Below are 18,806 nucleotides of genomic sequence, written 5' to 3'. Positions count from 1 at the left end.
ATTTCACAATAATATATATGATATGTTTTCTAATGATTGATCAAATGTTCTCAAAGCTGGTAAAGGTGCAGCTAGTTTGAATGACTTTGTAGACTGCAGGGTAGCTGGTGGAGGTGCAGCTAGTCTGAAGTACTTTGTAGACTGCAGGGTAGCTGGTGGATTTACTCCAGGTGGAACTAAAGTCTGATTCAACACTTGATTAGATTTCACATCATTCATCCAGATCTGTGAAGTAACTAAAGGTATTAAATACATGTAGTGGAGTCAAAGTACACCATTTACCTCTGAACTGTAGAGGAGAAGAAGAACAAAGTAGCAAAACATTGAAATACTTAAATAAAGTACAAGTATCTCAAAATTGTACCCAAGTATAGTACTTTACACCAGATGCAATAAAGATAGAAAGACTAAGCCTTGCTCAGCTCCTTCTCACCTTTTTCAGAGAGAGAGAGAGAGAGAGGCTCTCACATGTATATCATATTCTATTATGTATTATATGAATGAATCTGTATTCCCTGTAAAAACAAAACATGTCCTTAGCATTTTGTTTATTTGTGTGTATATGTTACAACTATACATAGCTTTGGCAATACTGTATGTAAATATGGTCATGCTAATAAAGCTTTTGATTTGGAAAATGTAATTGAATTGTGAGGCCGAGTACTTCCGGTTGGAGTACAGAGTTCTGACAGCTTGCCGTGTGTTATGACACACCAAGAGGAAGATGAGCGGATTTCGGGGTAAAGAAAAGCGATTGGCCTCCAGCGGGTAAGAAAGTCGACACTACATCGCTGTGTGCCCCTTTGGACAAATTCGTCCCGTTATAATCGGGAGATAAGTTTCCATTCGGCAAGTCTGGCAACAACGATTAAAAGATTTCTTGCTCCCAAACCAATTGTGTATTTCCTTGTGGTCATTACAAAAAGCAGTTATACCATACTATGTTCAGGTTCTAATGAATTATGTCCTCAAAACAAACGCACACATAAATAACAAAGGAAAACACATCATTTAATAAATCCACAATATGATAACATTTCACAGATTAATTTAATAAACTTTTACAAAACATAGGTTGATGTTATATCGGGGGGAAATACATATTTAAACATTTCAATGAGTCTCTGCATATTTAAGTAATGCTAGTTTATATAACAGATGAACAGATGTACAATATCCAGAAAGTAGATGCAAACAATATATAATGTGTTTCCAACATATCCTCTGAAAGAGTGTTAGTCGTTGAGTTGAGTAGTGAGCCATTCGTTCTTTTTTCATGGTGCGATGTCTGCTGAGAAGTCCTTGTATGCCTCGCTGACTTTGAGGACATCTGGGTCTGGCAGCTCCCCCCGCACGGCCTTGCAACGTGTACTCCTTTGAACATGTTTATAAGATGATTAGGACTTTAAGAACAATGTTACACTCAGACAACAATCACAAAGTTGGAGCAGGCTACAGACAATTACTTAGGACAATAGATATGACCTTACACCGTCAGCAACTGTAAACTGCTTTGACTTAGTGGACTCCATGTCACTCACTCTGCCTGGTTTCACACCCTATTAAATACACACAAGAATTGTCAAATGAATTGAAAAGGTCGTTGATGCAACATACTAGATCAGCTCTTGGCTCAAAGGAAATACTCATTAAACCGTGGATTGGTTGTGAACACATACTGTACTTACCATGGTTCTTGGCTTGTGCCATCGCTGCTCTGTTTCAGTGCAGCTGAGGACAGGGGGTACAGCAGCGGTCTGGAACAGCAGTGCAACATTGTGGTTGCAGAGTGCTGTTCCAGCTACACAGGAACACTTTGCCACTGCAATCTCCACAGGTGAGCAGTTCTCAAGGTCAATCTACACATTAAAACAAAATGTCAGTCATTTTACATTTAGGACACTGCTTCAATACAACACAGACAAATGAGAAAGCTGAGAGCAGGCTGATCAGGCAAGTATAGGTGTGGGAAAAGGCTAAACCATGTCAGGTTGTCAGTCACATCACACACACAGAAGTTCTGCTGTTTGGAATACTGTAATTTAAGGACATTCAAACAGATACGCTTGTATAGCCTGTCTCAGCTCTCTCAATGTATTATCTTATATTATAACTACATAAAATAGTGTCAGTAGAACGTTGAACAGCTTAACATAGATGTAGGGTACAAAACCAGCACTTAGCTAACACTGGCCAACACAAATGGATCCTACATGGATGATACTAACCATTCAGTAAAGAACAGCAGCCGTCACAACCAGTTTCTGGGGTTTCCATGAAAGCAGAGACGGTTTCAACCTCTCATTAAGAATCTCTGATGAAAGATAAGTTTGAGTTTAGCTAATGTATTTATCATTTTATACGAGAGGGTTACAAAACGAAAATACATCTGGAGCCCCTTCATGCTACACACACATAGCTAGCTACCAGTTGATGTGAGCAAATGTATTGTCACTATGTAATCTGTTGCAGCACGTCAGCTAGCTGGGCTGATTTGAATCCTAAACCACAGGTTACCTACTCTAGCCACATCAAAACCCCAGAACATGAACCTGATTGAGGCTTTGAACCAATGAACACTTTTTATTTTCCTCCATACTTTGAGATCGTGAGGCTGTTCATGCTTTCTCATGGACCTGTAACAGCTAGCCCTGACGCTCACTCTCCCTGAAGGTAGATCTTTGTTTGAAACTGTGGGGAATTGACATCATTCATGTTATCCAAAAAAATGTAACAGTACATCATTAAAACGCTTTACACTGTATCAAGACTGTCAAGTTGTCAAAGTTAGCCAGTAACTACAGCTTTGTTTTTCACTTACCTTCATAATTGTCAATGTAGCTGGATATGTAGCTACATCTTGAACCCCTTTTCTCTTTTGCTCATCGGGGCTGAGCCTGCCGCTTGTACCAGCTGATGTGCATCACTGATGTAGGTCTTGGAGACATCGAGTGTAAAATAGTGCCTATATAATATCTATACGCTATCTCTCTCGCTATCCATTGCTATCTATACGCTATCTATCGCTCTTCCCTCTAACGTAGACCGGAAGTTTACAACCGCACACCCAGCCGCCGGAAGTTGATAGACGCCATCTTGTGCAACTAGCCCATACTCAAATTTCCCCTCCTCGACTCCTGTCCTCGAGACTTGGTGCCGCCCACTGGAGATGCGTTCACGTTTGTGATGGCTGTCACAAACGTAGGAAAGGCGGAACTTCTAGCTCAAACATTTAGGAAAGTTCATAGTTCAGATAATCTGACAGAGGAAGCCAGGCAGTGCAGAAATAATACACGAATGGAAAACCCGAGAATATTGGATAGAGTAGAAGCGTTAGGAGATCAGTTGGACCTGCATTTTAGTATGTTTGAGTTGAGAAGAGCAATTATTAGTGCTCGCCAAATAGGGTTGGGTATCGTTTGAATTTCCACGATTCCGATTCCGATTCTACTTTTCGATTCCGGTTCTTAACGGTTCTCGATTCCGATTCCTTGAGGGGCATGGTAAAAACATGATACATGCTTCTTCCACCAAAAAAAATTACATTTATTCGAGAAACTTTTACACAGGTTAGTTTACAGTAATATTCACATTAATCAGTCTGTTTATATTCACTGCTATGTAACTTTAACTTGAGAACCACTGAAGCTACAACAGTGCAACAGTCCAACTTTTAAAAACAGTTCTTGTTGAGAAAAACAAGCATATCTGCCTTCTCAGGCGTACCGGGAAGAAAGGTTTGAACATTTTGAAGTAAAATGCTTCAATCTGGTGCACACGCAGAATTACTAGAGACTAGATCTAGGGGGTACAACTCCAAACACCCATATGAAAAAGATCGGTTTACATTTTAATAATTAAATAACAAATAGCCTACATGTAACGCATTTTATTTTTGTTGTTCATTCATATCTTATTTTACTATTTTATTTATGCATATTTTTTTATCTCCAGTTTAAAACGATATGTCTGGTTTACTGTCCTATAGTATACATTGGAATGATTTCAAACCTGTTTTATCCCAATAATTATAAAAGAGAGCCTTGGAAATATGTGTTTACGTAAATTGTGATCAAACCGTTTGAGACCCACTGAGATAACTTAGACTAAAGTGAACTATCTAAACACTCAGAGTCCTTTACCTCACTGAGCTGTAGTTATCAGCCTCAGTCTGACTGGAGAGGACTCTCCTCCACATCATTGGAGACACATCTTCTTCTTCCGTCAGAGCAGCTAGCACCAGATGCTAATAACAACAGCGGTTTCAGTGCACCCTCCCTTTCTCCCTCGCTCACGCGCACTTTGGCTGTGAGCCGCGGTTGCCAGATAAGCCAACATCCCCCATTTTCATCACTTGCAGCGCCCATCGTAAAGCGCAAATTAAAAGTGTAACCGGGGTGAAAAGGGTGTTACATTTACTTAATTATGAATGTTGTTACATCAAGGCCGAAAATTAGGATGAGCACCAACGGTCAAAACATTTATTTTTTCTCCCAGAGCTGGCAGCGCAGCGCCTCCACAGATCTGGCGCCCTAGGCGAACATTTATAATGCCAGTGCGACGGGCCGGCCCTGGTCTCAGGTCTCGCTGTAGGAAGTGTAGGTACAACGCTACATTTCCCGCCCCGCTGCAGTCATACAGTAGGCTACGGAGAGCGGCGAGAAACATTTCCTCAGGAATCGAAAAGCGGAACCGAAATTCACATTTCTAAATGATGCCATTGGAATCGAAATGTTGGAACCGGTTCCGAACCGGAACCGGTTCTCGGTACCCAACCCTATGGCCAAACCACTGCTGGGAAAGATGGTGTTTGTTACAAAACGCTGGAACACATGACAGATAACTCTCTAGTCATTGTGTTGAGGTTGGTTAACAGGGTGTGGGATTCTGGCCAACTTCCTTCAGTGTGGAAACAAGCGATAATAGTGCCCATCCTGAAGCCAGACCCTTCAGATCCATCCAGCTACAGGCCTGTTGCCCTGACATCTCATTTATGCAAAATCATGGAGAGAATGGTTACAGACAGGTTAACGTATATCTTAGAAAGTAAAGCTCTGTTGTCCCCATATCAAAGTGGGTTCCAGAGGGGTCGGAACACAATGGATTCTATATTGTGCTGAGAATCAGACATCAGGAAAGCACAGACCAACAAGGAAGTAGTGAGTGCAGTCTTATTTGATGTTGAAAAGGCTTATGACATGCTCTGGAAGGAAGGACTACTAATCAAGTTCAAGTCATTGGGAATTGGTGGTAAAGCATATAATTGGGTTATGAATGTTTTACTGGACAGGAAAATACAAGTAAGAGTACTCCTAAGTACTTGACACCAAGATGTCTGCTTGTATTGTGTTGCTGCTGAGAAGTCTAGGAAGAGGGCTCTTGCATAGGTGTGGCGTTTATCTAAATGTTTAGTGATGATGTGAACCAGAGCAGCAGCAGTACCACCCCCTGGCTTATAGGCACATTGGTATGGATCAAGTATGTCTTGTCCGTCACAATAGGTTTAGCTGAAGAGGTCATTCCTGTCACGGTTCTCATGGTGTCCCACACTTTTTTGGGGTCTTTGGCTTTAAAAGCATTTCCCAAAAGCTCTCTGTGTGTTTTGATTCCCTCAATTTGACTTTCAGTTCTTTCTCTGTCTGTTCAAGTGCTCCGTAGTCTTTGTTTCATGTCCTTAGTCACATATGATTTATTACTTTCTCTTCTGGTTCCCTTGAGTTTGGTCTTATCCACTGGTATCATATTCACAACATTATGATCAGAGTTCAGTATTGGTGTCTGTATTTAGACACATAGGCTCCTTTATCATTAACAAAGCATTTGTGCAGGATAGTGTCTTTCCTGCTGTGATCCCTAACACACTGCTGGAACCCAGGTAACAGTCTCCAGGCGACATTGCTTCATGTCCCGAGCACTATTGCCGGTGCATCGGGGTGGCTGAGTTGCAGCTCGTGAACACAGTGTCCTCTGCCGCTGGGAGGCACGTAAACAACAAACAGTAAAATACACCCGAATTCTCGACACACTCTTTTAACTGATTTAAACTTTAAATTCTCGAGGCAGATAAAAGGGTCTTGACTTCATGCCGAGAATTTCTACGTTGGGATTGCAGGTTTTACATTTTACTGAGTATGATCGGCACCACAGATCAAGAGGCCTCGAGAAATTCATGACAGTGAATGTCATGAATGTCATGTGTCCTTAGTGTGTCCACGTTGTTGCTCAATGAGCGCAGGTTTGTGAGAATGATGGATGGAAGTGGTGGCCGGCTGAATCTCCGCCGTATTCTGAACGCCTCCCCTCCTTCCTCGTCTCTTTTTCCTGGAGTTTCTAAGCGGCTCCCGAGGGATTTCATCCAATAACGAAGAGCACAGATGGCTTGGTGTATTCGTAGGAGGCCGATCGCATTGTAGCTCTAGCATAGCCTCGCGGCTGTAGCAGTGCAGAGGCCGGGGCTCCTCGCCATACCTGTTCGTGCTGTCACTCAGGTGTGTCTTGGAAAGTTGAATGGCCAGACATGGTCTTCAGAAGGCCAATGTAATCCACAGGACCAAAAGCATGGTCTCTCAAAATGACGTTTCATACAGACACGACAAAGTTTAGACAAAAAAACAAAACGCTAGAGGAACGGAGCATACTGAGACTCGCAGTGACAGGATGCCGTCTCCCTCGGTCTCCTGTATACCAGAGGTGGGAGTAAGTCATACATGCGCAAGTCTCAAGTTACTGGGGTGAGAGTCAAGCAAGTCAAGTCCCACGAAATCCTGATGAATAACCCCAGTTAAAAGTGTGTGTGTGTGTGTGTGTGTGTGTGTGTGTGTGTGTGTGTGTGTGTGTGTGTGTGTGTGTGTGTGTGTGTGTGTGTGTGTGTGTGTGTGTGTGTGTGTGTGTGTGTGTGTGTGTGTGTGTGTGTGTGTGTGTGTGTGTGTGTGTGTGTGTGTGTGTGTGGTGAAGGCAAGGTGGCTCTTCTCAGAGATAGATAGATCTTTATTTGTCATTGTACAATGAAATTACAATAGACTCAAGGTGCCAACACGCAACAACAAGACAATATAAAAACAACAAGACACTATAAAAACAACAAAAACAATAAATGGGACTTAAAAAAGGGAATATGTACATAAATAAATTAAATTGCACGATTCCCCTCGTATTGCACGGAAGGCTTATATAATTTAAATATTAGCAGCGTTTAGTGCACATATGGCCCTAGGAAAGAAACTGAACGTGAGTCTGTTTGTCCGGGAAGACATGGTACGGAAGCGCCTGCCTGAGCGCAGCCGTACGAAGTGCTCGTTACCCGGGTGGTGTGGGTCCTTGAGGATCTTGACTGCCTTCTTAAGGCAACGAGAGCTGTACAGTGCCTCCAGGGAGGGGAGGGGGCAACCGATGATCTTCTGGGCCGAATTGATGGCCCTTTGGAGCGCACCCCTCTCTGCGGCTGAGAAACCACGCAGATGCAGTCGGTGAGGATGCTCTCCACGGCGCAGCGGTAGAAGGACACAAGCAGGTCCTGTCTGAGGTGGTATCTCTTGAGTATTCTCAGGAAGTAGAGTCTCTGCTGTGCCTTCTTGACGGTTGCCGTGGTGTTGGTCCTCCAGGACAGGTCCTCCGCCAGGTGAATGCCCAGGAGTTTGATCACTGAGACTCTCACAGCCTCCATCAATGTACAGGGGCTGCATGGCGGTCTTCTTCCTCCTAAAGTCAATGATCATTTCCTGGGTTTTCAGCTTGTTCAGCTGCAGGTTGTTTACTTTGCACGACGCTAGCAGTTGCTCCACCTCTTCCATGTACGCGGTCTCGTCACCCCCTGAGATGCAGCCCGCCACGGTGGTATCATCAGCGAACTTTATGATGGAGTTGCTGGTGTGGGCGGGGACGAGATCATAGGTGTAGAGGGCGTATAGTGGGGGGCTCAGCACGTAGCCCTGTGGTGATCCGGTGCTGAGACTGAGGGACGTGGAGGTGTGGGGGCCTATCCTCACTCTCTGGGGGCGATCAGACAGGAAGTCCTTAATCCATAGACACAAGGAATGGGATACTCCCAGGACTGATTGGTCACCAGTCTGTCAGGGAGGATGGTATTAAATGCAGAGCTGAAGTCCACGAAGAGCATCCATGCGTAGCTCCCCCTACTCTCCAGGTGAGACAGGGTAGAGTGGAGAGCTGTGGCGATGGCGTCCTCTGTGGACCTGTTGGCCCTGTAGGCGAACTGGTGGGGGTCCAGACCCGGAAGGAGGGATGAGACGATGTGGGGACGGACCACCTTCTCAAAAACTTTAGCGCGGGTGGAGGTGAGTGCCACTGGACGGTAGTCATTTAGGCAGTCGATGTTGTTCTTTTTCGGCACCGGGATGATTGTGGATTCTGCTGAGTTACACGTTACTGCCTCCTGGTGCTGCAGAGATCTCATGAAGTGAAGGATGGTTTCTTCTATGAAGCAGCAGATACTGTGAGAGTCAGACATGAATACATAGGTCAAGGCAGACTGGTTCACAGACTCTCCTGTTTTGCCGATCCGGTGCTTGATCAAATAACTCTACACCCCTGGCCGAAATGTCCCTAAAATGAAGTGCGAGTTTGAAATATATCTCAAATAATGTATGTATTTCCCCACATAAACATAACGGTCTGCAATGAAACGGCTGTCTCCTGGGCGCTCCACTTCCTACTTTCTCCTGCGAACAAGAAGATACTTTCTCTCTCTTTTTTTTCTTTCATTGCCCTCTAGGGGCTTCGTACAATACAAATGCAAATATTCTATTTTAGAAAGTAAAGTCCTTTCGAGTCATCTGTCTCAAGTCATCTGTACCAAGTCAAAGTCAAGTCGAGTCTTTTATCAATGTTAGTCAAGCAAGTCTCAAGTCAAAAAATAGGCAAGTCAAGTCATGTGACTCGAGTCCCCCACCTCTGGTATATACTTTGGTTAGAATATTGCTGTATTACTGTATCAAATATAATAAAGACAAACAGTTGATAAGTAGTATTTTGTTAACTCAAGGTTTATATTAAGTGAGTTTTTATTGTGTTAACTTGTGTATTTATGCCTTTTAGATTGACTTTCTCTCTTTCTCTGTCCGTCTGTTCTAGAAACCGAAAGGAAGAGAGAGACGTCACAGCTGTCAGCAATGTGACAAATCCTTTACAGCATCTGGAACTTTAAAGCGCCACCTGCTTATTCACACAGGAGAAAAACCGTACAGCTGTGAAGAGTGTGGGACAACTTTCACTACATCAAGTCATCTCAAAAGACATAAACTTATTCACACTGGAGAAAAACCTCACAGCTGTGAAGAGTGTGGGACAACTTTCACTACATCAAGTCATCTCAAAACACATCAACATATTCACACTGGAGAAAAACCTTACAGCTGTGAAGAGTGTGGGACAACTTTCACTACATCAAGTCATCTCAAAACACATCAACATATTCACACTGGAGAAAAACCTTACAGCTGTGAAGAGTGTGGGACAACTTTCAGTCAATCAGGTGATCTCAAAACACATCAACATATTCACACGGGAGAAAAACCTTACTGGTGTGAAGAGTGTGGGAAAACGTTCACTCAATCAGGTGCTCTCAAAAGACATCTTCATGTTCACTCGGGAGAAAAACCATAGTAGGTTTCAGAGTGTAGGAGCCGCAATTAAGCATATTTTGTTTTTTTCACAGTTTACAATAAACAATTCCCATCTATTGGCCTTGTGTTGGGTAATCCTTTTTTCCATTACAGATCCCATCCCAACAGCGCCATCTGTTGACGTAATGTCAGAATTGACAGGCATAATGTTCACTGTTCCTTTGAGTTTTGTTTTCTGTCCGTCTGCCGACAGCACGCTGTTTTATTGCTTTACATACCAAGGTTTAAGTACACTGTGTCAATAGTTGTAGTATGAGCATCGTCTGGGCTGGCCGTCTGGTAGAATCGGTATGCTCTTCCTCCTGGGTCCACTTCCTCTCCTGTCACCTATGACCCCTTTTATACACCCCACCACCAAGTGTTCAAAATAACATTCAGGGTGTCCGCGGCGTCTTAAAAAGTATTAAAAGTTGATAAATCAATTTAGCGAAAATTAAGGCTATTAAAAAGTATTAAACAACATTTTCCAAGGTATTAAGAAGGTCCACAGCAACGACAACATGAAACACCCTTTCATTTACTGCAACGACATGTCGGGAAACCCCCTCAAGGTATCAGGCTGAGAGGCTCGGATACCTCATTCACACCAACGGTGTTTCAGGGCCGGTTCGGAGCTGGAGCTTGAAAAGCACCGGGTTTTCCTGTTCACACCGCAGCGGAGCAGCCTCTTAGCTCCGGAATCCGGTTCGTTTCAAGCACCAAAAATTGTCCGGCCAGAGCAAAAGCACCGCATACGTCACGCTTACGTCGAGGCGGGGGCAGAGGCAGATCAACTCCTGATCAACAACAAGAAGCCGCCGTTTTATCCAGTTTGTACACAACGATGGAGAAACTTAACAAGAGTTGCAGTGTTTCTGCCATAGACTGTATATATAAAGGTTTCTGCTCATGGTGAAGCTGCGTGTTAAGGTGGAACCTGATCATTCACGTTGATCACCTCTCATTATACATCTATAGAACTATAAATATTAAACTTTACTTCACGTGTTCATTTGAGAACAGCTGTTACATACCTGGGTGAAGGTTACAGTTCATTTAAATGAAAGATAAAGTTACTCCACACTCATGGTTCAGTCCACCTTAAGAAATAAGACCGACCTCGGAAGCAGTTGTGTTTTAAAAAAACCTTTATTGACACGAGTACACTTTTTTATAAGAATATAACTAAACCACAGAAATGACTCCGGAAAAGCTGCAGATAGAGCCATAAGAAATGAATGCAACTGATTTCATCCGCGCGGTTTGGCTTTATGAAGCAGGCACGCAAACGGTTACGCCATGACGCAAACGATGAGGCAACGACGCATTACCAGTCGGACTCTGGGCGGTGTGAAAAGAGCCAGAGCTAAACCGAAGAACTGGTTCTGAACCTGGAAAGCTCTAGCACGGAGCTTGAACCGGAGTTGCGTTGGTGTGAAAGAGGTAAAGGTGGCCCCATGCATAGCGTGCCATAAAATGCTGCTTCTTATTTTAAGTTTTGTTGCCTTGCTCCGCTCGGTGGGGGGGGGGGGGGGGGGGGGGGGGGTATACCTGAGAGATATACAGCAGGAGAACACGCCGTCCACCGCGGAGAATAAACAGAAGGGCAACCATGCTCCGGGGTCTTCTTCGCTGCTTTAGGTGTATTTTGTGGCGGCAGCAGCGCCACTTACAGGCCTGGCATATGTACTACAGCATTTCCAGCAGTCTAGTGTGAAGGACGCGTTAATGAATCGAATGCGTGTGAACGGAAGACTTTTTTGCGTTTGTGTTTTACTGTATGCGTCCTCGTGGGGCCGGGGTCTAAGCCAAACTTTATCCGGTCACAGAGATCTGCTATTTTAAAGTAAGGTCAACACATATCGACCCTAAATATAGTCTATATTAAGAACGAGAAAAGTCTTTTTTGTAAACATATGACAAATGTGTGAGGGTGATGACGTCAGAGCATCGTCCTATGTACCGGGCTTAGCCCCGGACAGCCCCAGCCCAATTGAACCCCTGGGTATTTGTGAGGGAGCTCCTATATGGCATTACCCCGCTGAAGCTCATCAAAGTTTAATATATTTCAAAGTTCAAAGTTTTGTCAATTGTTTTGTTAATTGGTCAAATACTGGTTTCTACTGGTTTCTGAGGAGTTCTACTGGAATGAAAGAGCACCGAAGCAGCAAAGCAGCATGCTGCATTAACCCTGACCTTCACACAGAGGGTGAAGTTCATGTGGAGAGGAGGCTAGTCTGTCTGCACTCTGTTTAGCTAATCAATATAGTACATGTGAGGTAAAGTGTCGCCAATGTAACCGGTTAGAACTGGAAGTTGCGATGAGGTCTTAAAATGTATGGAAAGGGTCTGAAAGGTCTTCAAAGGTATTAAATCTGACTTCAGGATTCCTGCATAGACCCTGATATTGCACTATTCATATAAATAAGGTAAACTGAGACGCCAGCAACAGCCATAAAATGGCTCCTACAAAGAGTGTGGGAAAACCTTTTCTTAAAGTCTTCACCTTAAAGTCCATGAGCGAGTTTCACTGTTCATTATCTGCTTCATGTATCTGGAACATATTTACGATGTTTTCAGTTTGATTCTATTCTCTTGTTGAAATGATCAGACTACCACAAATAAAATGGCCTGAGAAACAGACCAGCCTGCCCTCCTACAAAACACGACCAAAGAGGTCGATTGTTTAAGCCCCTTAGATTACGACCCATAGCCACGTTTTAAAGTGTGGTCGTGTGAGAAACAACATGCTCCCGTTTATTCACAAATAACCCTCTCTGGAAAATCCTACATTGTGGAATAGTTTGGCCTTAAAATGCTTTTTGATTAGATTTCTAGAGAGAAGTGTATATTGTGCTCTTAGAATCCACGTCCAGTGGATGTGTAGGATCTACAGTGTGATAGATATCACGAAGATGATCTGAGGTCTCGCCAGGATAACGTGTGTGCAGCTTCCATGTAAAGTTAGCGTGGGTGAAAACAGTTTTTCCGGTCTCGAAGTTTTCACAATAAGACCGGATATATTCCCCTCACTGTCAAATGAGTGCACAGTGATATCTGCATTACTCGTGCACTAACACACATCAGTGTATCCTTGTTCATTACACAACACTGATTGGTTTAAATGGTGTGCAATGCTTTTGTGTTTTTAACCTTCGATTCAGAGAAACAAATAGGAGGTTTGACACGACAGTTTCCGAAGGCACTACACTACCCAGAATCCCCAGCTATCGTTTGGGACTACAACATCCGCCTTGCTTTACAAGTGATTAGTCATCAAGCCCTGTGATTGGATATTGGAGTGGCAGTGCGGCAAGGCTACGCTGAGCGTCAACAGCTCTTTGAAATGGAATGGAGCCACGGCAGGCTTTCCAAACTGGAATGGGACAGCACATGTTGCAAATATGGCAGAATCCATCGATCATCTTAAGATAAGATACTTTATTGATCCCAAGCTGGGAAATGTTTTTGTTACAGCAGCATGCTACTTTGTTCTACTCCACTTCGATTCAGAGGTTAACCTGGTGTTTTCAAATGAAAGAGTCAACTCTGATGATCATAAAGCGCTGCTGGCATAGTCTCTAATTTGCATGGAGGCTGCCGCGTACCTCAGATCATCTTCCTAATATCTATAGAACTATAGATCCTACACATCGACTGGACGTGGATTCTAAAAGTACAATCTACACTTCTCGCTAGAAATCTAATCAAAAAGCGTTTTAATGCCAAACTATCCTACAATTTAGGATTCTCCAGAGAGGGTTATTTGTGAATAAACGTCCATCTGTGACGTTTGCATTCAACGGGAGCAGCACGTATTAAGCGCCTGAACAATCGGCATAACTGGTCGTATGAGTTGGAGGACTTGTTGAAACAGACTCGTCACCCTGCATAGTTGTTGTGTTTTGCAGCATATTATAAACATCCCCTTATCTTCAAATACCCAGGTTGTGTAGTGATGTATTTGAGGTGTACTGTCCACGTCGCAGACCTGAAGTCGTGCAGTCGATGGATGGGATAGACTGTATTATAGTGGACACTGGCGGAAGTGACCATTATTGAAGGACACTTGAAAGAGAGCATGGCGAGAGTTGTGTTCTACCATTGGCAGAGGAGTAACACCAGGTGATGTCTGGTCCATGTTTCAGCAGATGAGTGGGGAAAGGAATCCATTAGAATGCCAGCTTTGGTTGATGGGGAGAGGCTGGCAGTGACGGATAAAGAGAAGGCAGGTATGTGAGGAAGGACACTTGAGAGAGAGCATGGAGAGAGTTGTGTTCTACCATTGGCAGAGGAGTAACACCAGGTGATGTCTGGTCCATGTTTCAGCAGATGAGTGGGGAAAGGAATCCATTAGAATGCCAGCTTTGGTTGATGGGGAGAGGCTGGCAGTGACGGGTAAAGAGAAGGCAGGTATGTGAGGAAGGACACTTGCAGCAGTACATAGTGGGGAGCATCTCAGTGATATCCAGAGGCAGCAAACACAGCAGTTGCTAGCAGAGAGTGAAAAGGTGAAGGAGAAGAGACAGGATGATAGGTCAGCTCTGGAAGTGGAATTAGTGAGAGTGAGTAATGACGTGGGGAAACATTGAGAATGAAAGAGATAGTGGCAATAGTGTACGTTGACATTGAGAGGCGTATGACTCTGTGTGGAGGAGGGGCTACTGATCACATGGAGGAGGGGCTACTGATCACATGGAGGAGGGGCTACTGATCACATGGAGGAGGGGCTACTCATCACATGCAGGAGGGGCTACTGATCACATGGAGGAGGGGCTACTGATCACAAGGGGGAGGGGCTACTGATCACATGGAGGAGGGGCTACTGATCACATGGAGGAGGGGCTACTGATCACATGCAGGAGGGGCTACTGATCACATGGAGGAGGGGCTACTGATCACATGCAGGAGGGGCTACTGATCACATGGAGGAGGGGCTACTGATCACATGGAGGAGGGGCTACTGATCACATGGAGGAGGGGCTACTGATCACATGGGGGAGGGGCTACTGATCACATGGAGGAGGGGCTACTGATCACATGGAGGAGGGGCTACTGATCACATGGAGGAGGGGCTACTGATCACATGGAGGGGAATGGGTATTGGAGGGAGAATGATCAATGGGGTAAGGGCCTTTTGAACAGACGGGACGTACAGAGGAAAGGTTGGAGCAGATGTTTCCAGTTATTTAGAAATAGAAAACGGTATCCCCCGAGGGAGTGCAGTCAGTCCAACATTATTAACATCATGATTAATGACATGTTGACATGCTGAGACTCATGCATCCAATGGGCTCTACACGCAGAGGATGGGGCTCTGTGGATGAGGGGAAGACGTGCCCCATACGTAATGGAGAAGCTCGAGCGACTAAAGAAGTGGAGAGGTGGTCATATAACTGGATTCAAAATGTCAGAGAGCAAGTCATGCTACATGGTATTTACAAACAAACGCAAGACTGATGGCCAACAGCCAACACTCTATGATCGTCCAATGACAAAGCTGAATGAGTTCAAATACCTAGGACTGTGGTTTGATAGCAAACACACATGGGACATGCAGATTAATCAAGTGGAAGCACAATGCTAAAAGTATTAAATGTATTGCGAGCTGTAGCTGGATGCAGCTGGGGCGCAGACAAACAAGCATTAGTAGACATGTACAGATCCATGATGGAAATTAATTTCTGGTTTGAATTTGAATGAATTTGGTTCTGGATGCCTCAGGTGGAGATGGCTCTGGATGCCTCAGGTGGAGATGGTTCTGAATGCCTCAGGTGGAGATGGTTATGGATTCCTCAGGTGGAGATGGTTCTGGATGCCTCAGGTGGAGATGGTTCTGGATGCCTCAGGTGGAGATGGTTCTGGATGCCTCAGGTGGAGATGGTTCTGGATGCCTCAGGTGGAGATGGTTCTGGATGCCTCAGGTGGAGATGGTTCTGGATGCCTCAGGTGGAGATGGTTCTGGATGCTTCAGGTGGAGATGGTTCTGGATGCCTCAAGTGGAGATGGTTCTGGATGCCTCAGGTGGAGATGGTTCTGGATGCCTCAGGTGGAGATGGCTCTGGATGCCTCAGGTGGAGATGGCTCTGGATGCCTCAGGTGGAGATGGTTCTGGATGCCTCAGGTGGAGATGGTTCTGAATGCCTCAGGTGGAGATGGTACTAAAATTGGACTATTTTTCAGATGTAAAACAAAAAATAGGTTTTCACTTTAGTGTACAATCTATAAAAATATATAGACAATTTGTCTTTTGAGCTGTTTCTATGTGTATCTTATTTTATGTATTGTTTTGTTCCAGCTCTGCCAAATCAGTCCTAACTCCCAATAAAGTTCTGGAAGTTGCCGGTGAAGGGTGACCATGTGTGAGGTGGTGTCAATTTGCTCCTTTATCTTTACCTTTAAACCGGAGCGCGTGTGAAGTTCATTACGACTTCTCCCTGTTCCGTCCACCGGGATCAGCTGACTTTGTGAGCTTTCACCCTCACCCAATCACCTGGCCGAACAGGAGTCTCTTCTGGAGTCTCGTCTGGTATCTCTGTAGCTTTCCAGCCTGCGTAGACAAAACTTGGATAATATTACTCAGAGTTCTGACATATTCATCACTTCTATTCGTCTAATATCTAAAACTGGACCACTCCCTCCTTGGAGGAGGCCCAAGCTTCATACCTTTTGTCGTTATGAGACCTATTATTAACTACATTCTGAACAGGACATGTAAAACCCATAACGTTGCATTAAATAAATACAAATCCTCCATGTACCCATAAGGTGTACACAAATATATCATATGATGTATGGCTTTCTGATGGTATACAAAATCTGCCATTAGTACAACAAATACTTGTTTCAGGAATGGCTTTTGTCCTGGTATTATGCATCATTGCTGCTGCGAAAACAATACCCCTGGTGTCGCTAATGCGTCTCAATAACTCTAGGATTAGAGCATTGGTTGATACCGCTCAACTAACATATGATAAAATAATATTTCTCCAAACTAGAGGGAAAATACGAACTATTCTCACCGAGGGAGACATGCATGAAGGGCTGGTGCCCCTCACTTTAAATGAGGTATTGCCTTACGCACCACACTATAAATCAGTAAAGTCACTCAAGAATAAATAAATAAAAACTGATTCTTGAAACTGTTGTCAAAACCCTACAACTTCTTCATCCATGCTCTCAATCAGTGTTATGTTATTTAATCTGCAGCTCATTGCCTTAAAACAGATACCTCAGACCGATTATAAAATTGTGTTTATGAGAAAAATGTAATCTGACTCCAAAAATCACATAATTGTTTTACTAAAAAACTACACTTCCACTAACAATAAATTAAGTTCCCCTTTAAACACAGCCCCGGTCTTCTGACGGGGTCTATTTATGTACTGGCTGGGGAATGTTGGGCCAGTCTCTGTCGCTCCGTCACTGTTCTCCCGCTAACAGTCACTCTCTAGTTCTGCTGGGTTCTGGTTGACTTCTTCACTGGTTTGAGACAAGCGACCCTATCGGACACCTCCCTTTGTAGCCAGACTTCACCACAGCAGAATCGAGTTTCTGTTTTCAGGTCTCAACAGCTCCACGTCAGGTGTATCGCCGCCCTGAACTGCAGTCGGTGTAAACAGGAGGTAAGGATCCTCCGTCTTGGGCGAGTACTAGGTTTCCGTCTTCATATCTTTGGGTGGAAACCCGTCGTCTTGACCTCACTAGCTTTGTGGACACCATAGTTTTCTGTGTAGGGGAACAACATCACTCGTAATCTCTTTCCTTCTCATAATTAGAAAAATAGTCTGCTAAATGTTCTATTCTGTGGATGCTTTATGTGCAAATGCTACTCTCGATTTTCTTTTACATTAAACATTAAACCTCTCCCTCCTGTGGGGTCTCAACTTAGTTTATTTCGGTGACATGCTCTCTTCCTATTCGAATGAATATTATTAAGTTATCAAAGATTGAAACACTAATCCTCCGACTAGCACCTTCTTTCCTGATAAATAATATCCTATGTCATCTGAACTTAACTTTAAATCTGGGTTTTTTTTAGTTGTTAAAAGTTATTTTTATTTTATTTTTTAAAGTTATAGCTTTTCTTTTTTGAGAGTCTTTTTGTAAAATATTAATAAAGTAAATTAAAAGATAAAAATTATGCTAATTTTAAAATCTGAAATGTTAAAATAAAAATTGTACAGTGTATGGTTTTGACCTCGAGATATGAAAATAGAAATCTGGTGAAAATCTAAATCCAGTGTGTACAGTGCATACCGACGGGTATGGAATTATGCAAATGCCATAACTTGTGTTAGCTTCAATAAATTGGTGTTTGAATATTCTACAGTCTAGTTTGAAAGTCTATTATGTAAAGCAACATCCCCAGCCATTTGGCGAGGCGCACACCGAGCCTCAGTCCGCGTGCCTGTAGCAGCCACGGTCGACTCCAAAAAATCCCCGGTATTTCGAGAAAGAAACCCGAGTTTCCTTTTGCCGTGTTCGGGTCCGTCTCGGAAACTTCCCAAGACGCTGTCAGGGTCACCAGTGTAGTGCCGAGAGAAAGGGAGTCGGAGGCGGTGCATCGAAGGTGCAAAACTGTCTTTAATGAGCAGCAGATATGCAGGTGTTGTCGGGTCGCAGCCCGGGTCAACAAGAGAAAGAGCCAGGAGGGCGCACAACATATAAAGGTAACCACATATATGTCCGTGTGGAAACAATACCCCCAACTCTAGTTCCATGTGTGGATTATGTAACCCAGTGTATTAAAGGTGGTCACCACACTTTTATCTATTTATACTTATGACATGTTGCAACCTCTATATAAGTGAGGTTCTGAGCTCTTTTAATTCCATCGTGTCACCGGGCCCGGGTACAGGAGGGGTAATATGGTTCTTATTATACATCCATGGGTATTATGAGCGTTGTGGTTCAACCGATCTGAATCGCTTCGTGAAGCAGTCACGTGGTATCAACAGGCAGCGAGGCTTCGTTTGTCATCGATGACGTCACTGGCCCAAAACGATACAAGCCTCGATACAAGCTTCACAAAAAGCTTCGGGGATTACTCGACACACGCTCTGAAGCCTCGGCGCAACCATAGACTGGGGCGCGACCATAGACCGTATATATAAATGAACGTAGTGTCCGTGACGTCACCCATAGGATTCTGCAGAGTTGCCGAGAAGCCCTTAGTAGGCAGAG

At 44.0% G+C, this 18,806-nt stretch overlaps 1 protein-coding gene and 1 pseudogene across 1 annotated transcript in view; one reads left to right on the top strand and one right to left on the bottom strand.

The window, feature by feature from the left end:
* LOC117441960 (uncharacterized) overlaps positions 1 to 18,806 on the bottom strand; it is a 605,495-nt gene that overhangs the window by 77,118 nt on the left and 509,571 nt on the right.
* LOC117441961 (zinc finger protein 721-like) overlaps positions 1 to 18,806 on the top strand; it is a 143,217-nt pseudogene that overhangs the window by 53,106 nt on the left and 71,305 nt on the right.

The sequence above is a fragment of the Pseudochaenichthys georgianus genome, unplaced genomic scaffold (genome assembly GCF_902827115.2).
Source record: "Pseudochaenichthys georgianus unplaced genomic scaffold, fPseGeo1.2 scaffold_223_arrow_ctg1, whole genome shotgun sequence".
Classification (NCBI taxonomy): Eukaryota; Metazoa; Chordata; class Actinopteri; order Perciformes; family Channichthyidae; genus Pseudochaenichthys; species Pseudochaenichthys georgianus.
The sequence above is the reverse complement of the archived record's forward strand: the minus strand, read 5'-3'. Positions and strand labels throughout refer to the sequence as shown.